The sequence below is a fragment of the Tachypleus tridentatus genome, chromosome 9, assembly GCF_004210375.1.
Source record: "Tachypleus tridentatus isolate NWPU-2018 chromosome 9, ASM421037v1, whole genome shotgun sequence".
NCBI lineage: Eukaryota > Metazoa > Arthropoda > Merostomata > Xiphosura > Limulidae > Tachypleus > Tachypleus tridentatus.
In genome coordinates this window covers 3,110,107-3,129,982 of record NC_134833.1, presented here as the reverse complement: position 1 = coordinate 3,129,982, position 19,876 = coordinate 3,110,107, and the positions used below count along the sequence as shown (strand labels likewise).

The window sequence follows — 19,876 nt, the reverse complement described above, 5'->3', positions numbered from 1 at the left end:
TGATGAGAAATAAGATGTTTATTAGTGTCATTTGGCTAGTTCAGTACAAGGATGTAATAATTTAACCAAACTAATGATGACCAGTAACAGTAAATGTCGTAGACTTGATGGTTTAAAATGTTGTGTCAGCAGAAGAACGTCTGCGGTTCGTCCCAGGATACTGTGTTCTCCAGCTATCACACTTTTGTTTTGTAGGCTCTTTGAAATTCTTTGTGGACCTTTCCTGCTAAAATTGTGATAATTAATAACTTTACAATCATAACAAATTAGCTCAGTAGTCAATAGGTGATTAACATTATGATGATAAATGATACAAGAACACAATTACTCAATAAATATTATGTATATGTGACAAGTTTAATAGTGACACTAAACTCGATTATCACTCATGGTTTACCACCAGAAGGAAGGAAAACTTCCAGAAACAGACTCGTGTGTTACTCCATGAGAAATGTATAGTTGTAGAAAAACTCGCATGTTACTGCACAAGGCTGGAATATTTCTAGTAACAGACTCGCGTGCCAGTCGAGAAGGAAAAATTTGTTCTAGAAACTGGCCTACGAGCTAACTCAAAAGAGCAAAATAGTTCCAGACACGCACAAATTTGCCTTTCCACGAGGTGGGAGTAGCTCTAGAAACAGACCCCCGTTCTACTCCACGAGGTGGGAATAGCTCTAGAAACAGAGCTCCGTGCTACTCCACGAGGTGGGAATAGCTCTAAAACAGACCCCGTGCTACTCCACGAGGTGGGAATAGCTCTAGAAACAGACCCCGTGCTACTCCACGAGGTGGGAATAGCTCTAGAAACAGACCCCGTGCTACTCCACGAGGTGGGAATAGCTCTAGAAACAGACCCCGTGCTACTCCACTAGGTGGGAATAGCTCTAGAAACAGACCCCCGTGCTACTCCACGAGGTGGGAATAGCTCTAGAAACAGACCCCCGTGCTACTCCACGAGGTGGGAATAGCTCTAGAAACAGACCCCCGTGCTACTCCACGAGGTGGGAATAGCTCTAGAAACAGACCCCCGTGCTACTCCACGAGGTGGGAATAGCTCTAGAAACAGACCCCGTGCTACTCCACGAGGTGGGAGTAGCTCTAGAAACAGACCCCGTGCTACTCCACGAGGTGGGAGTAGCTCTAGAAACAGACCCCGTGCTACTCCACGAGGTGGGAATAGCTCTAGAAACAGACCCCGTGCTACTCCACGAGGTGGGAATAGCTCTAGAAACAGACCCCGTGCTACTCCACGAGGTGGGAATAGCTCTAGAAACAGACCCCGTGCTACTCCACGAGGTGGGAATAGCTCTAGAAACAGACCCCGTGCTACTCCACGAGGTGGGTAATAGCTCTAGAAACAGACCCCGTGCTACTCCACGAGGTGGGAATAGCTCTAGAAACAGACCCCGTGCTACTCCACGAGGTGGGAATAGCTCTAGAAACAGACCCCGTGCTACTCCACGAGGTGGGAATAGCTCTAGAAACAGACCCCGTGCTACTCCACGAGGTGGGAGTAGCTCTAGAAACAGACCCCCGTGCTACTCCACGAGGTGGGAGTAGCTCTAGAAACACACCCCCGTGCTACTCCATAAGGAAGGATTAGTTCTATAAAGAGACCCATGAGATAATCCAGAAAAACGCACATTTGCTTGTGGAAATAGTTCTTGAAACAGACCCACGGGCTAACCCACAAGGTGAGAATAGATTTAAAAAGTGAGCTAGGTGTTGTTTCCCAAGGAAGGAATACTACCAGCAACAGACCCATGTGTTATTCTTCAGAGTTGGAACATTTCCAGAAACAAATCTTTGTGCTATTCCAAAAGGTGAGAATTACAACCTAACCTTTAGTTAATTGGCCGAGTATTCATTTTTCTATTTTCGTTCAAGGGTTAAATGTTATGCTAGAGTGAAGGCATTTGCTAGTTTGATAGTCGATATCAAACAACGTCAACTCTGGGGCTACTGTTTAACAAAGGAATGGTGGGGAATGGTTGTTATATTGTAACGCTAGCACACTCATCACGAGAATTTTCTTTTTAAGGCCTTTGGATACGACTGTTTTGGACATCCATGATATATGCAACTTTGCATGAACATATCTGGATAGAGAAATAATATATTTTAGTTTTGTTTTCTTAAGAAAACTATTAAAGTTTGAATGTGTCAGTCGGTACAGTATGGTGTTCGTAACGAACGTTTTAAGTGAACAACATTTAAGTTATCCTATCTTTTGTGTACGGACAAGAATAAGTTATCCTTCTTTTGTGTACGGACGGGAATAAGTTATCACGGACGGAATTCACAAGTTTTAAATAAAAATGAAATATCGGCACTGAAGATTTTTAAAACACCAAACTTGTAACTATACAGTAATGACCATAACTGTACAAAGATATTGAATTAAAATGTATCTTCCAAATCCATTCATTTTAAACGCTAACATTGGATGTTGTTTGTTTATTAATTAACCCCAAGCATCGTTTGAGTGCAAGTTGAATCTCGGTATACACGTCCGTGTGCGTATGTTATTTATTTTCAGGAGAACAATGCATACGGGTATTTGAAGCGGCTTTATTAACTAGTCACATGGCATCTAGGTTCAGTGAAAGAAGAAAACTGGTTTCACCACTTACATGAACCTAGATGTGGAATATAATTTATTCTCGTGTGTACTATTCCACCACGAAAAGGAGAAAGCAACAACCAGAGAAGATTGCCAATAAATAATAAAGAATGAACGTACGATATGTTTTAAAATAGTGTCTGTTCCTTTTAAGAGAGATGTAACATGGAGAGGTTGTTAATTACGTTAAACAATATAAGAATTCACCTCAAACGATAAAATGAGTATTACAATTCCATCTACATTACACGTTCCACTAGCACATTACAATATTCTTATCAAACTACATGTTTCATTAGCACATAGGTCTGGCATGGCCTAGCGCGTTAAGGCGTGCACTTCGTAATCTGAGGGTCGCGGGTTCGCGCCCGAGTCGCGCTAAACATGCTCGCCCTCCCAGTCGTGGGGCGTTATAATGTGACGGTCAATCCCACTTTTCGTTGGTAAAAGAGTAGCCCAAGAGTTGGCGGTGGGTGGTGATGACTAGCTGCCTTCCCTCTAGTCTCACACTGCTAAATTAGGGACGGCTAGCACAGATAGCCCTCGAGTAGTTTTGTGCGAAATTCCAAAACAAACAAACAAAACATTAGCACATTTCTGTCTATAAACCCTCTAGCTCCATCGCTATTGCAAGGTGGGCCATTTCTTCATGAGGGGAAATCGACATTATCAAGTGGCTAAGGCGCTCGACTGCGGGTCGCGGCTTCGAATCTCTTTCCCAACAAAGGTTTTTCGCCCTTTAAGTCACTGTTGTTTTATAATGTACGAACCAATCCGTTTGCAAATGAGTAGATGAGTAGTCCAAGGGATGGCGGCGGTCGATGATGACTTTAATTAGTATATTAGGGACGGTTAGTACAAATAACCCTCGTATAGTTTTTGCGCGAAGTTCAAAACAAACCCAATTCTTCAACATGTACAAACTTTGAATGAATATGTAAAGTTACCTGTGATAGGAGGTGACGTTATCCAACCAGATGTTACTGTTTTCAGTCAACAATAAATCTTTGATTTCACAGATTTACTCTTTCTTTGTATCTGTGTAAACTATATGAAAAGTCCAAATTAAAAGCACAAGTACAGTAACAATTTACACGTGAATAAAACGTTGCCAGCGACATCTTGATATTGTTTGACACAAAGAACGTGAACTTACCTGATTTTCCATGTCATATATATCATCAGCCGCAGTATTTTCAAAAGCCGCAGCTATTTTACTTTCCCACTCTTTATACTTTGTAGCAGCAGTGTCTTCCTCGTGAAAGGGGACCCGCACTTACGTCGCACGTGATATCTTCCGTAAACCTAACCAGCGAATATTGCTATAAAGATCTTTTAATATGTAGTTCAAACAAATTTTTCTAAGATATATCTGCAACAGGCTCTTAATAGTTCGAAACAAAGTACAAGTAAGTTGTAATGGACTCTAGTATCATGCAAGATGTTAACAGTCTGTAACCGATTCTGTAGTATCATGCAAGATGTTAACAGTCTGTAACCGATTCTGTAGTATCATGCAAGATGTTAACAGTCTGTAACCGATTCTGTAGTATCATGCAAGATGTTAACAGTCTGTATCCGATTCTGTAGCATCATGCAAGATGTTAACAGTCTGTATCCGATTCTGTGGCATCATGCAAGATGTTAACAGTCTGTATCCGATTCTGTGGCATCATGCAAGATGTTAACAGTCTGTATCCGATTCTGTAGCATCATGCAAGATGTTAACAGTCTGTATCCGATTCTGTAGCATCATGCAAGATGTTAACAGTCTGTATCCGATTCTGTAGCATCATGCAAGATGTTAACAGTCTGTATCCGATTCTGTAGCATCATGCAAGATGTTAACAGTCTGTATCCGATTCTGTAGCATCATGCAAGATGTTAACAGTCTGTATCCGATTCTGTGGCATCATGCAAGATGTTAACAGTCTGTATCCGATTCTGTGGCATCATGCAAGATGTTAACAGTCTGTATCCGATTCTGTGGCATCATGCAAGATGTTAACAGTCTGTATCCGATTCTGTGGCATCATGCAAGATGTTAACAGTCTGTATCCGATTCTGTAGCGTCATGCAAGATGTTAACAGTCTGTATCCGATTCTGTAGCGTCATGCAAGATGTTAACAGTCTGTATCCGATTCTGTAGCGTCATGCAAGATGTTAACAGTCTGTATCCGATTCTGTAGCGTCATGTAAGATGTTAACAGTCTGTATCCGATTCTGTAGCGTCATGCAAGATGTTAACAGTCTGTATCCGATTCTGTAGCGTCATGCAAGATGTTAACAGTCTGTAACCGATTCTGTAGCTTCGTGCAATATGTTAACAGTCTGTAACCGATTCTGTAGCTTCATGCAATATGTTAACAGTCTGCAACCGATTCTGTAGTGTCATGCAATATGTTAAGTCTGTAACCGATTCTGTAGTGTCATGCAATATGTTAACAGTCTGTTACCGATACATCTAATATTATACTAAATTAACATATGAAAGTTACCGGTGTTTACATGGTTGTGTTCATAAATACTCTTTTTAACAAAAAAACACTCGCCCAACTTCACGAAGGTTGAACAGAAGTGTTACATACTGTCTCGATGAGGGTTGCTGACACAAACGTCACACACTGATTTGGCCTTATGGCGGTGTAACAGAAACTTCAAACACAATATTTTGACCTGAGAACGTTGTAACAAAAACTTTACACAGCGTTTTGAACTGAGGACAGTGCAATATACATATCCCACAGCTACGCTTCTTAAAACTGTCTATATGTTACAATTTATTGTTTTTTTTTCTACCTATTATGTATACCAAAATTTGTAATATATAATAATAACCATTTGTTAACCTTGGTGGTTACACCAGGGCTATCTCGTCGTTAACTAGACATTATATATAATTATACTTTCTTATTAGTTTATTAATAACCATTTGTTAATCATCTTACCTTGTTGGTTACATCAGAGCTGTCTTCATCGTTAGCTAGACATTATGTGTAACGATACTTTCTTATTAGTTGTTAATAACTATTTACTAATTATTTAACCTTGTTGGTTACACCAGGACTGTCTTTATCGTTAGCTAAACATTATGTGTAACGATATTTTTTATTAGTTATTAATAACTATTTATTAATTATTTAACCTGGGTGGTTACACCAGGACTGTCTTCATCGTTAGCTAGACATTATGTGTAACGATACTTTCTTATTAGTTAATAACTATTTATTAATTATTTAATCTTGTTGGTTACACCAGGACTGTCTTCATCGTTAGCTAAACATTATGTGTAACGATATTTTTATTAGTTATTAATAACTATTTATTAATTATTTAACGTGGGTGGTTACACCAGGACTGTCTTCATCGTTAGCTAGACATTATGTGTAACGGTACTTTCTTATTAGTTATTAATAACCATTTATTAATTATCTTACCTTGGTTGTAACGCCAGGACTGTCTTCCGGTTTGTAAAAACTTCTTGTTAGTTCCAAAGGAGGGTTAGTTAAGACTTTCAACTCAGGATCTGCTACTATACGACGGAGCATGCGCAATAGAAACACCATCTACAATCATAAACACTACAGTGCAAAAGTAACTGAAAAGAACGGTTTCTTTAAGCAATAAGTATGGCAGCATGTAGTATGACGTATCAGATTATACTGATTTGTCATGTAGAAAGTGTGACGTATCAGATCATACTGATTTGTTATGTAGAAAGTGTGACGTGTCAGATCATACTGATTTGTTATGTAGAAAGTGTGACGTGTCAGACCATACTGATTTGTTATGTAGAAAGTGTGACGTGTCAGATCATACTGATTTGTTACGTAGAAAGTGTGAAATGATTGGTTATGTAGAAAGCGTGAACTGATTGGTTATGTAGAAAGCCTCCCGAACCCTATGGCTGAACAATTCCGACATCAAACTTACACCATCCTCAGAAAGGTCAAGAAACCAAAACCAAACATCACTAAACACGAATGAAGGGCATTGAACCTTCTAAAACGAGACAACATCAAGATTCTACCAGCAGAGAAAGGAAACAGTATAGTCGTCCTAGACGTCAACGATTATGACACGAAGATCAAACAGTTACTAGACAAACACCAATATGAAAAGATCACCAATGATCCTACAGAAAAGACAGAGACTTATCAATAGAACGCTGAACAAACTAAAGAAACAAGACTTAATCAACAAAAAACTAACCAAAGACTTAAGATCCAAGGAAAATTTTCCTCCTCAGTTCTACGGACTACCTAAGATACACAAACATAATATACCTCTAAGGACAACGTAGTGCTCAAAACTCACCCTGCCATCAACTGGCTACTTTCCTAGTACTTGTCTTATCTCCACTACAAGGAAGCACAGAGCATCGCATTCAAAACTCGACAGATTTCATAGGACAACTCGGAAAGCTACACATCAAATTCCAGGATATTATGATCAGTTTTGATGTTACAGATTTATTTACCAATGTTCCAATCTCAGAAACCCTTCACATCACCAGACAACGACTACTGAATGACAACCCTCCACTACACAGAATAGAAACAGAGAGGCCAACCATTACGATTTGAGCGTAATCATTACGATTTTGGTGTATACATTACGACTATACGCTCATACAGACAAATATTACGACTTGTTGCAAAACTCCTAATTATTATATATTATTTTGGTCTATACAATAGTGATAAATTGTTCCTTTAGGGCTTGAAAGGGGTGAAAAGAAAATTTCTAGTGAGATACAAATAAATTTTGATAAATAAAAGACATAGTCCAAATGGCTACTTGCGATAATCATGTTTGTGCTTAAAATAATAAAAAATATTTGTATCTCTGACGTCTACTAATAGTTTGAGTGTGGTGCTTCTCCATACTGGGTACGTGGAGGAATCTATAGTTACGTCATCAGTGCTTGTCAGCCAATCAGCGCTCACGTAGATGGGTATTTTAGACATCTGAGCGGCATAGAAACACCAATGCGATCGTTCACAAGATGGAAAAAATGGCTCGTTCACCAGATTGTCTTGTATCTGGCTAATCTAAAAGGACTAAAACTGTGAATAAAAAAATTAGGAAAGAGTATAGTGCAAAATATCCAGTCATTGCATCAAAATTAGTGACAGTCATGCGTTTTGTACAGTTTGTCACATCGATTTTTCTGTGGCGCATGGCGGGATAAACGATTGTTCCAGATATACAAATTCGGCATCTCACCAACAAAACGCTGAGGCGAAGACAAAAACGATGCAGATAACGACATTTATGAGTAAGAATTCAGAAATTGAAACCATAAATGCAGAAGTGATGTTCACGCAATTCATCATTGCTTATAATTTACTCCTAGCTGTAGCCGATCATGCAGGACATCTATTCAGAAAAATGTTCCAAGACTCTGATATAGCGAAATAATATGGCTGTGCTAGAACCGAAACTACAGCCATTGTACAAATGTTTGGTTGTGAAGATGACAAAATTATTTCAAGCATTATTACTAACAGTGTTTACAGTTTAGCCACAGATGGATCCACAGACATCGATGACTCAAAACTATATCCAGTGGTTGCACGATATCTTGGCTCTTTGCTCGGAAAAATTGTTTGTTCTTTTGACAGTGGTGGGATGAAAAGAAGCTTCAACGGGAAATAATATTTTGAAGGTTTTGGACCACGAACTGACAAAGAGGAAAATTCCATGGGAAAACTGTCTCAGTTTTTCTACAGACAAATGTCTCAGTTATTTCTGGTATAGGTAGAGGTGTGATGGGACACATCTCAAGATGACAGCCTAGCATTTACTTCATGGGCTGTGCCTGTCACCTCATGAATATTGCTGCCCAGAAAGCTTCCAGAGAACTGCCCTGCACAATTTCTAATATATTGATAGATATCTACTATTTTCTGGACAAAATTGCTAGCAGAAAAAACATTTCAAAGAGTTTCAAGGATTGTATGACAAAGAAACAAGAAAAATTCTACAACTTGTTAACATAAGATGGTTATCACTTGGGGTGTGCTTCAACAGAATATTGGACATGTGGAAGCCATTGAAGGCAGCAAGACTTTAACAGTCAGGATATCTTCTTGGCCACTCAGGGACACAAGACAACAGTCTTCAAAAGCAGCAATATTTGGTATAACTCAATATATGTTTAGGCAGTCTGACCTTGAACTAAAGAAGAGACAATCAATGAAAAAAGAGAAGAAAACGAAAGCTAGCAAGGAAGTAACCAAGAAAAGTTATGCGCAGAGCAAGTTAGATAAGTTAACAGTTTTCTTGGACAACAAAATGAATTTGTTATTTTGTCTTTTTTTTCGATCTGCAATTCATCTATTTGAGCAAGCCAATTTGATATTGCAAAGAGAAGAACCTTGCATACACATTATGCATTGAACTCTGATTACACAAGTTAAAATATACTTGTCAAATACATCAAGCCAGAATATCTTGAAGGCAACATCACTGAACTTGACTACAACAATAAATCCTCACACAAATCTGATGAGGTAGTTTCTATTGGAAATGCTGCCAAGGAATACATTGTTAAATATGAAAAGGACCTGGACCTGATAAGCTTCTACACCAGTGTCAAGAAATTCTATATAGCAGCTACAAATTACATGATGAAACATTTCTCTCTATATGATGAACTTCTGATTCACGCAGAGGTTGCTGGTCCAAAACTGAAAGTCACCAAAGATTTCTCTTTTCTACGTTTCTTCACAGACAGGTATCCTGTCCTTGTCAATACACATGAGCATGACACTATTGACAAGTTGGAAGGGCAATATCTGAACTATCAAATTGATACTTTCTCAGAAACTGTCCTTCAGTTGAATATTGACAAGTTTTGGGTTCAGCTGTCTACAGTTAAGGATGGAAATGGTAACCAGAAGTATGACATTCTGCGCAGGGTTACGCATGAAATTCTTAGTCTTCCATTCTAATCCTGATAGTGAAAGGATATTTAGTTTAGTGACTAAAAACAAAAGTTCAGACCAAACTTTAGCACCAGAGTTTTGAGCAGTATTATAACACACAAAATGTGTATGCAGTCAAACGGACAATGTTGTTATAACTCCCAACCATCCAGAGACATTCTCATGAAAGCAAAGGCTGCAACAGCTGCAAAACTATTACAATAAGTGTCATAAACATGATATAAACTAGTCCTTACACAAAGGCTTTTCCTGCTTACTTTTATGCATGTTCAATGTTGTTTTACCAGTATGTTTGTTACTATGAACTAAATAAGACATAATTTCAAAATAATTTTTTAAAATTTATTTATTAGAATACACAAAACACAGTTATAAATGAGCAATCTATAGCAGTAATAAATAATAAGTTATAGTAATATAATAATAAACAGCTTAGAGACATTGGTCAGGCCTAGTAGCCTCAAATGATAAAGGGCTCTGTAAGCTGCTGGTAAAATGCTAACCGCGCGTATCATATGGCACCTGGAAAGCAACACGTTACGTTCCGATATACAAAACGCCTCTCGTGAAAATAGACAGACCGCTGATAACTTAGTAGAGTTAAGAGAATTCATCACACAAAGTTTCAATAAAAACCACACTACTGTAGGCTTATTTCTAGACGTGAGACAAGCCTTTGATTCAGTATGGCATCAAAGCCTCAAGTACAAACTTCTCCAGTTCAACCTCCCGTAAACCTTAACAAGATGGATATCAAACTTGTTTAGACAACAGAAGAGCTAAATTAACAAATCAACATATCACCTCTCGGCAGGCGTTTCTCAAGGGTCTTTACTTTTATATGTCGTGTATGTTAGTGACATTCCATTCCCGAAACTAACGTATACCTACGCATCTCAATATACCGACGACAAAGCAGTAAGGAGCACGTCACGTGAACCACTGCTAGCAACTTCGAAAGTTCAAACCACCCTTAACAGTATAACTGCCTGGTGCAACATCTGGCGAGTAGCACTCAATGCAACCAAAACTCGGGCCATAATATTTAAACGCAAAATCTCCAGGTAAAACAAATCTATTTCAAAAGTCAAACTTAAAATGATGAATACAGAGTTTCAATTCTAACCCACCATAACATTTCTTGGCATCACATTCAACAGGAAACTAACATGGACCGATCACTTCAAAAACATTCTCACAAAAGTTTATAAACGAATCTTCTATTTAAGAAGAATCAGTTGTCAAGGGTTGCAGAACCAAAACTATTCTTCCATATCGTCTCCCTGCATACACACCGACTGTTTATATCGAGAAAGCAAGCAACATCCCGACCCTTAAGAATAGACTAATCTCTCTAGCATCACAATACTATAAAAAACAAAACATATAATCGTACCCAATTAATAAGACAACTAGCAGCCACCCCGCGAACATGTCAGTGATACCTATCTCCTTACAACTTTATTCACGCCCTGAATGTAAACTCAAATATCTAATCATATATATCATTTAACTTTCAGTGTTGGGCACTGGTTGGGTAGATTATGCGGCGCCCTACCAGTGTAAATGGGTTTTCTCGGGGTACTCTCGTTTTCCCCCACGGCACAATCTCAGTTTCATTGGATCTATAGACCCTAGCCCTGAAAAGAGGCCCGCTATTAAGTATCTAAATTCTTGTAAAATATAGTCACGTGTGTTAACTGTGCTGACCTTGCATCTCCCTGCTGTGACCACAACTACATCAATAGATACTGTCCAAAGAATGTATGTTGCAGCTTCACGTCCGACTCTCACACGCAGCCCTTTCAGCAGCTTCGACCGATGCGCCTCAAAGAGATAATAAACCTGTCAAGGTAACTTACTACCACCACTATAGTTTGGTAAATAAGTGTTACTACAATTCAGTTAATAAGTTTCAAATTATGAGCCAGATTAACTCTAGCCGCATGAGGGTGAAGAGAAACAAGAGTTTCTGACCGCCCGGGCTATTTTTCATACCCCTTCGGGGAACGAAATAATAATTTAACCCAAACACCTACCAAGAAATTACAGACACTGACTTGAAGACGAAAGGCGGAAGACTTTCGAAACGTCGTCCTCTACACTTGTGTCTCCATAACAGGCAGTTGCCGTCCATTCTACAAAGTTTCACCATCAATACTCTGCCTAAACAATCTATCAAATAATAGTAAGTATGATGTTTTAGATTATAGTGATTCGTTACGTAGTAAGGACGGCGTGTTAGATTTTACTGATTGGGTTACGTAATAAGTATGACGTTTTAGATTATAGTGATTCGTTATGTAGTAAGGACGGCGTGTTAGATTTTACTGATTGGGTTACGTAATAAGTATGATGTTTTAGATTATAGTGATACGTTACGTAGTAAGGACGGCGTGTTAGATTTTACTGATTGGGTTACGTAATAAGTATGACGTTTTAGATTATAGTGATTCGTTATGTAGTAAGGACGGCGTGTTAGATTTTACTGATTGGGTTACGTAATAAGTATGACGTTTTAGATTATAGTGATACGTTACGTAGTAAGGACGGCGTGTTAGATTTTACTGATTGGGTTACGTAATAAGTATGATGTTTTAGATTATAGTGATTCGTTATGTAGTAAGGACGGCGTGTTAGATTTTACTGATTGGGTTACGTAATAAGTATGACGTTTTAGATTATAGTGATTCGTTATGTAGTAAGGACGGCGTGTTAGATTTTACTGATTGGGTTACGTAATAAGTATGACGTTTTAGATTATAGTGATACGTTACGTAGTAAGGACGGCGTGTTAGATTTTACTGATTGGGTTACGTAATAAGTATGACGTTTTAGATTATAGTGATTCGTTATGCGTAGTAAGGACGGCGTGTTAGATTTTACTGATTGTGTTACGTAATAAAGTATGACGTTTTAGATTATAGTGATTCGTTATGTAGTAAGGACGGCGTGTTAGATTTTACTGATTAGGTTACGTAATAAGTATGACGTTTTAGATTATAGTGATTCGTTATATAGTAAGGACGGCGTGTTAGATTTTACTGATTGGGTTACGTAATAAGTATGATGTTTTAGATTATAGTGATACGTTACGTAGTAAGGACGGCGTGTTAGATTTTACTGATTGGGTTACGTAATAAGTATGACGTTTTAGATTATAGTGATTCGTTATGTAGTAAGGACGGCGTGTTAGATTTTACTGATTGGGTTACGTAATAAGTATGACGTTTTAGATTATAGTGATTCGTTATGTAGTAAGGACGGCGTGTTAGATTTTACTGATTGTTACGTAATCAAGTATGACGTTTTAGATTATAGTGATTCGTTACGTAGTAAGGACGGCGTGTTAGATTTTACTGATTAGGTTACGTAATCAGTATGACGTTTTAGATTATAGTGATACGTTACGTAGTAAGGACGGCGTGTTAGATTTTACTGATTGGGTTACGTAATAAGTATGACGTTTTAGATTATAGTGATTCGTTATGTAGTAAGGACGGCGTGTTAGATTTTACTGATTGGGTTACGTAATAAGTATGATGTTTTAGATTATAGTGATACGTTACGTAGTAAGGACGGCGTGTTAGATTTTACTGATTGGGTTACGTAATAAGTATGACGTTTTAGATTATAGTGATTCGTTATGTAGTAAGGACGGCGTGTTAGATTTTACTGATTGGGTTACGTAATAAGTATGACGTTTTAGATTATAGTGATTCGTTATGTAGTAAGGACGGCGTGTTAGATTTTACTGATTATGTTCACGTAATAAGTATGACGTTTTAGATTATAGTGATTCGTTATGTAGTAAGGACGGCGTGTTAGATTTTACTGATTGGGTTACGTAATAAGTATGATGTTTTAGACTATAGTGATACGTTACGTAGTAAGGACGGCGTGTTAGATTTTACTGATTGGGTTACGTAAAAAGTATGACGTTTTAGATTATAGTGATTCGTTATGTAGTAAGGACGGCGTGTTAGATTTTACTGATTGGGTTACGTAATAAGTATGACGTTTTAGATTATAGTGATTCGTTATGTAGTAAGGACGGCGTGTTAGATTTTACTGATTGGGTTACGTAATAAGGACGGAATGTTAGATTTTACTGATTGGATTACGTAGTAAGGACGGAATGTTGGATTTTACTGATTGGTTATGTGTTGAATTGTATATTATCAGTTAGGACACTTACTACTGAAGTAAGAGAGGTGACCTGTTGTTTAACAAATTGTAACTTTGCATTATAATGAATGAAGTATTACTTTACGAACGGTATGTTATACAACCAATGAACTGTATACTTTGTGCTATGTTATAACTTTATGAACGGTATATTACACAACCAATGAACTGTATACTTTGTTCCATGTTATAACTTTAAGAACGGTATAGTCATGGACGTGTTGTTGACTTTCTCAATGGTAAAACTCATATATAGGTAAGTTGAAAGACAGACATGGACGTGTTGTTGACGTCCAAAAAAGAGTAAATTTATCACAACCTAAACGTGAACTTTGATAAAGTGAGAACCATTTAACAACAGAAGTTTTGATTTATGAAAGCTGTGTAAAAACAGTAAATAAACAAGAAGAAATAAATATATAGAATTATTATCCCTTAAGTATACTCATAGTTATAAAAGAAGTGCTGATGGTTACACCGTAACCATAGTAGACAAGGTGAAACTACTCACGGTCACTGCACCAAATAGAATGGTGAAGATAAGCGACGCTGTAGCTATGACAACGACAGCTATAGCCCACTGTGGTATGGATGGCTCGGCTATACCTTCAAGTGTTGGTGTAGGCTTCTTTATAGATATCACTGGAGAAGAATAGATATTATATCATCTTACTGTATGTGTGTATATATAGTACATTATATCTTCTTACTGTATGTGTGTATATATAGTACATTATAACTTCTTACTGTATGTGTGTATATATAGTACATTATAACTTCTTACTGTATGTGTGTATATAGCACATTATATCTTCTTACTGTATGTGTGTATATATAGCACATTATCTTCTTACTGTATGTGTGTATATAGCACATTATATCTTCTTACTGTATTGTAATAAATAATACTCATTATAAGCTGAAAAAAATCATATTACAGTTGTCTTTAAACACAATCTGGGTAGGCTAAATTCAATATTATAACGATACTAAACACAATCTGGGTAGGCTAAATTCAATATTATAACGATACACTTATATTTCACACCAACACTTTTGTGGCAGTTGAGTTGCAAATACCGACTTTTAGGTCTTCGCTAACGACCGCACTAGCGACTTTTATGTTGCAACTTATGAATTTTGTAGTTGTAGAGAGCGACTTCATAGGTTGCTAAGAGTATCCTAACACACAGTTAAAACTATCGAACAATCACACAACAAAAACGGGCAACAAATTTTGATTTATATGTGCTAGTTAAAAACAAGAATATGTGACCTGAATTCAGGAACAAGAGAGTGAAAAATGAACCCAAGGAGAAGTCTCGCATCCTGTTTTGGAATGTTAGCACGTACAATACATACATAACTTTATCTCCACAGAAGTTTCCTTATATTTCATCTGACTATGTAAAAATATCACTTTCTATTTACTGAACTAGAAAAACGTAGAAATCACACTTTTTATGTTTTGATTTTGAAACACCACAGAAGAACTAGGAATGCAAAGTAACAATAACTAGTTTGATTCTAAATAATATGAAAGTTTATAAATACTATTTCTATCTTGATCCAAGTCCACAAACGAACTACTATACACAAATCAACTATTTAACCCAATCAACAATTGTAAAGATAATAGTTACTGTGTGCTGTGTATGTACTAAAGAAGTTGTCATGTAACACAAGTTACATCATGTCCATCATCCATAGTTAACATCAAATTCTTGTTTTATTTGTACGGTTTCTCTAACATTTCTAGTAGTTAAACGGTTTTCTTGATTCACGAAAGGTATATTCCTCATTGAATAATATATCCAGTATAATTTACATGTTCAGTACAATTTCTACGTTTAGTATAACTTACATGTTCAGTACAATTTATACGTTTAGAAAAATTTAAACGTTTGGTATAATTTACACGTGCAGTATAATTTACATGTCTAGTATAATTTACACGTGCAGTTCAATTTACATGTATAGTATAATTTATACGTTTAGTATAATTAACATGTCTAGTATAATTTATACGTGCAGTATAATTGACACGTTCAGTACAATTTATACGTGCAGTATAATTGACACGTTCAGTACAATTTATACGTTTAGTATAATTGACACGTTCAGTACAATTTATACGTTTAGTATAATTGACACGTCCAGTACAAATTATACGTTTAGAAAATTTAGACGTTCAGAATAATTTATACGTTTAGAATAATTTATACGTTTAGTGTAATTTACACGTGCAGTATAAATCGCATGTTCAGTGCTGTTTATACGGTCAGTATAATTTACTAATGTTCATTTATTCCAAATTTTAAATTCCTTCTACATTTACGAATGTATGCAGGACCTCTTGATATATATACCTGTTATCTTGATATATATATATATATACCTGTTATCTTGATATATATACATGTTATCTTTCTTAAATATTTATTTTATTGAATTCCCTTACAGTGAATAGCGTCAAGCAGGAAACCTTTAGCATAAAGAATCATCATCATATGTTTATATAGACCGTAAAGTTACCTTCAAATGTAGTAAAGCCAGGATCTACAGTGAAATTCCCAAGTGAAGTATTCTTTCGTAAGTTGTTGTTAAATACTTGTATCAGTGACTGAACGTCAATTTTGGTGTCATCTTTCTTCAACACTACGAAAAAGTCAACTATAACACTTCCTTGGCTGAAATATAGTAACAATAAAGTAAATGTTTAATATTAACGTATTGATACAATCGTTATTGTATAAATAAACAGCTGATAATGAAGTTGAAGCTACGTAACATTTGGCAGGAGATATGCTTATTATTTATATACAGGTTTTATTTAATTTTACATTTATCGAGTTGGTGGCGTGTGAAGCCATTTTAATCTTACATCTATTTTATGCATGCCTTTATGATATTATTGTATCTATATGACGTGAAATATTTGTCAATCAGTTTTACACGACATTTTTGGTTGCAATAGTTGTAGCAACTTCCTCTCGTAATGGACAGTCTACCACTCATTGAAACAAAACAAACAATGAATGGACAATCTACCACTCATTGAAACAAAACAAACAATGAATGGACAGTCTACCACTTTTGAAACAAAACAATACAATGAATGGACAGTCTACCACTTATTGAAACAAAACAAACAAATGAATGGACAGTCTACCACTTATTGAAACAAAACAATAAATGAATGGACAGTCTACCACTTATTGAAACAAAACAAACAATGAATGGACAGTCTACCACTCATTGAAACAAAACAATAAATGAATGGACAATCTACCACTTATTGAAACAAAACAAACAATGAGTGGACAGTCTACCACTTATTGAAACAAAACAAACAATGAGTGGACAGTCTACCACTTATTGAAACAAAACAAACAATGAGTGGACAGTCTACCACTTATTGAAACAAAACAAACAATGAATGGACAGTCTATCACTCATTGAAACAAAACAACAATGAATGGACAGTCTACCACTTATTGAAACAATACAAACAATGAATGGACAGTCTACCACTTATTGAAACAAAACAAACAATGAATGGACAGTCTACCACTTATTGAAACAAAACAAACAATGAATGGACAGTCTACCACTTATTGAAACAAAACAAACAATGAATGGACAGTCTACCACTTATTGAAACAAAACAAACAATGAATGGACAATCTACCACTTATTGAAACAAAACAAACAATGAATGGACAGTCTACCACGTATTGAAACAAAACAAACAATGAATGGACATTCTACCACTTATTGAAACAAAACAAAAATGAATGGACAGTCTACCACTTATTGAAACAAAACAATAAATGAATGGACAGTCTACCACTTATTGAAACAAAACAAACAATGAATGGACAATCTACCACTTATTGAAACAAAACAAACAATGAATGGACAATCTACCACTTATTGAAACAAAACAATAAATGAATGGACAGTCACCACCACTTGGAAACAAAACAAACAATGAATGGACAGTCTACCACTTATTGAAACAAAACAAACAATGAATGGACAGTCTACCACTTATTGAAACAAAACAAACAATGAATGGACAGTCTACCACTTATTGAAACAAAACAATAAATGAATGGACAGTCTACCACTTATTGAAACAAAACAATAAATGAATGGACAGTCTACCACTTATTGAAACAAAACAATAAATGAATGGACAGTCTACCACTTATTGAAACAAAACAAAAATGAATGGACAATCTACCACTTATTGAAACAAAACAAACAATGAATGGACAGTCTACCACTTATTGAAACAAAACAAACAATGAATGGACAGTCTACCACTTATTGAAACAAAACAAACAATGAATGGACAGTCTACCACTTATTGAAACAAAACAAACAATGAGTGGACAGTCTACCACACTGATTGAAACAAAACAAACAATGAATGGACAGTCTACCACTTATTGAAACAAAACAAACATGAATGGACAGTCTACCACTTATTGAAACAAAACAATAAATGAATGGACAATCTACCACTTATTGAAACAAAACAAACAATGAATGGACAATCTACCACTTATTGAAACAAAACAAACAATGAATGGACAGTCTACCACTTATTGAAACAAAACAAACAATGAGTGGACAGTCTACCACTTATGAAACAAAACAAACAATGAGTGGACAGTCTACCACACTTATTGAAACAATACAAACAATGAATGGACAGTCTACCACTTATTGAAACAAAACAATAAATGAATGGACAGTCTACCACTTATTGAAACAAAACAAACAATGAATGGACAGTCTACCACTTATTGAAACAAAACAAACAATGAGTGGACAGTCTACCACTTATTGAAACAAAACAATAAATGAATGGACAGTCTACCACTTATTGAAACAAAACAATAAATGAATGGACAATCTACCACTTATTGAAACAAAACAAACAATGAATGGACAATCTACCACTTATTGAAACAAAACAAACAATGAATGGACAGTCTACCACTTATTGAAACAAAACAATAAATGAGTGGAAAATCTACTACACTTATTGAAACAAAACAAACAATGAATGGACAATCTACCACTTATTGAAACAAAACAAACAATGAGTGGACAATCTACCACTTATTGAAACAAAACAAACAATGAATGGACAGTCTACCACTTATTGAAACAAAACAATAAATGAATGGACAATCTACCACTTATTGAAACAAAACAAACAATGAGTGGACAGTCTACCACTTATTGAAACAAAACAAACCATGAATGGACAGTCTACCACTTATTGAAATAAAACAAACAATGAATGGACAGTCTACCACTTACTGAAATAAAACAAAGAATAAATGTACAAACTTCCACTTATTAAAACAAAACAAACAATGAATGGACAATCTTCCACTTATTGAAACAAAACAAATAATGAATGGACAATCTTCCACTTATTAAAATAAAACAAATAATAAATGTACAAACTTCCACTTATTAAAACAAAACAAATAATTAATGGACAGTCTTCCACTTATTAAACAAAACAAAACAATGAATGGACAATCTACCACTTATTGAAACAAAACAAACAATGAATGGACAGTCTACCACTTATTGAAACAAAACAATAAATGAATGGACAATCTCACCACTTATTGAAACAAAACAAATAATGAATGGACAAACTTCCACTTATTAAAACAAAACAAATAATAAATGTACAAACTTCCACTTATTAAAACAAAACAAAGAGTAAATGTACAAACTTCCACTTATTAAAATAAAACAAAGAATAAATGTACAAACTTCCACTTATTAAAACAAAACAAAGAGTAAATGTACAAACTTTCACTTATTAAAATAAAACAAAGAGTAAATGTACAAACTTCCACTTATTAAAATAAAACAAAGAGTAAATGTACAAACTTCCACTTATTAAAATAAAACAAATAATAATTGGAAAATCTTCCACTTTTAAAAGAAAACAAATAATAAATGGACAATTTTCCTGTAATTAAAACAAAACAAAGAATAAATGGACAATATTTCACTTATTGAACAAAACAAAGAATAAGTGGACAATGTTTCACTTATTAAAACAAAACA

At 35.7% G+C, this 19,876-nt stretch overlaps 1 long non-coding RNA gene across 3 annotated transcripts in view; it reads right to left on the bottom strand.

Moving 5' to 3' along the window:
• LOC143224663 (uncharacterized) overlaps positions 1-19,876 on the bottom strand; it is a 29,859-nt gene continuing 9,983 nt past the window's right edge. The window contains exons 2-5 of one of the 3 annotated variants that reach the window (XR_013013391.1): positions 16,301-16,455; positions 14,277-14,407; positions 3,780-3,928; positions 1-226 (exon numbers count right to left, since the gene is read on the bottom strand). This is a non-coding gene — a long non-coding RNA (uncharacterized LOC143224663). The remainder of the gene's footprint in view (positions 227-3,779; positions 3,929-14,276; positions 14,408-16,300; positions 16,456-19,876) is intronic. The other 2 variants (XR_013013392.1, XR_013013390.1) reach the window with 2 other exon arrangements.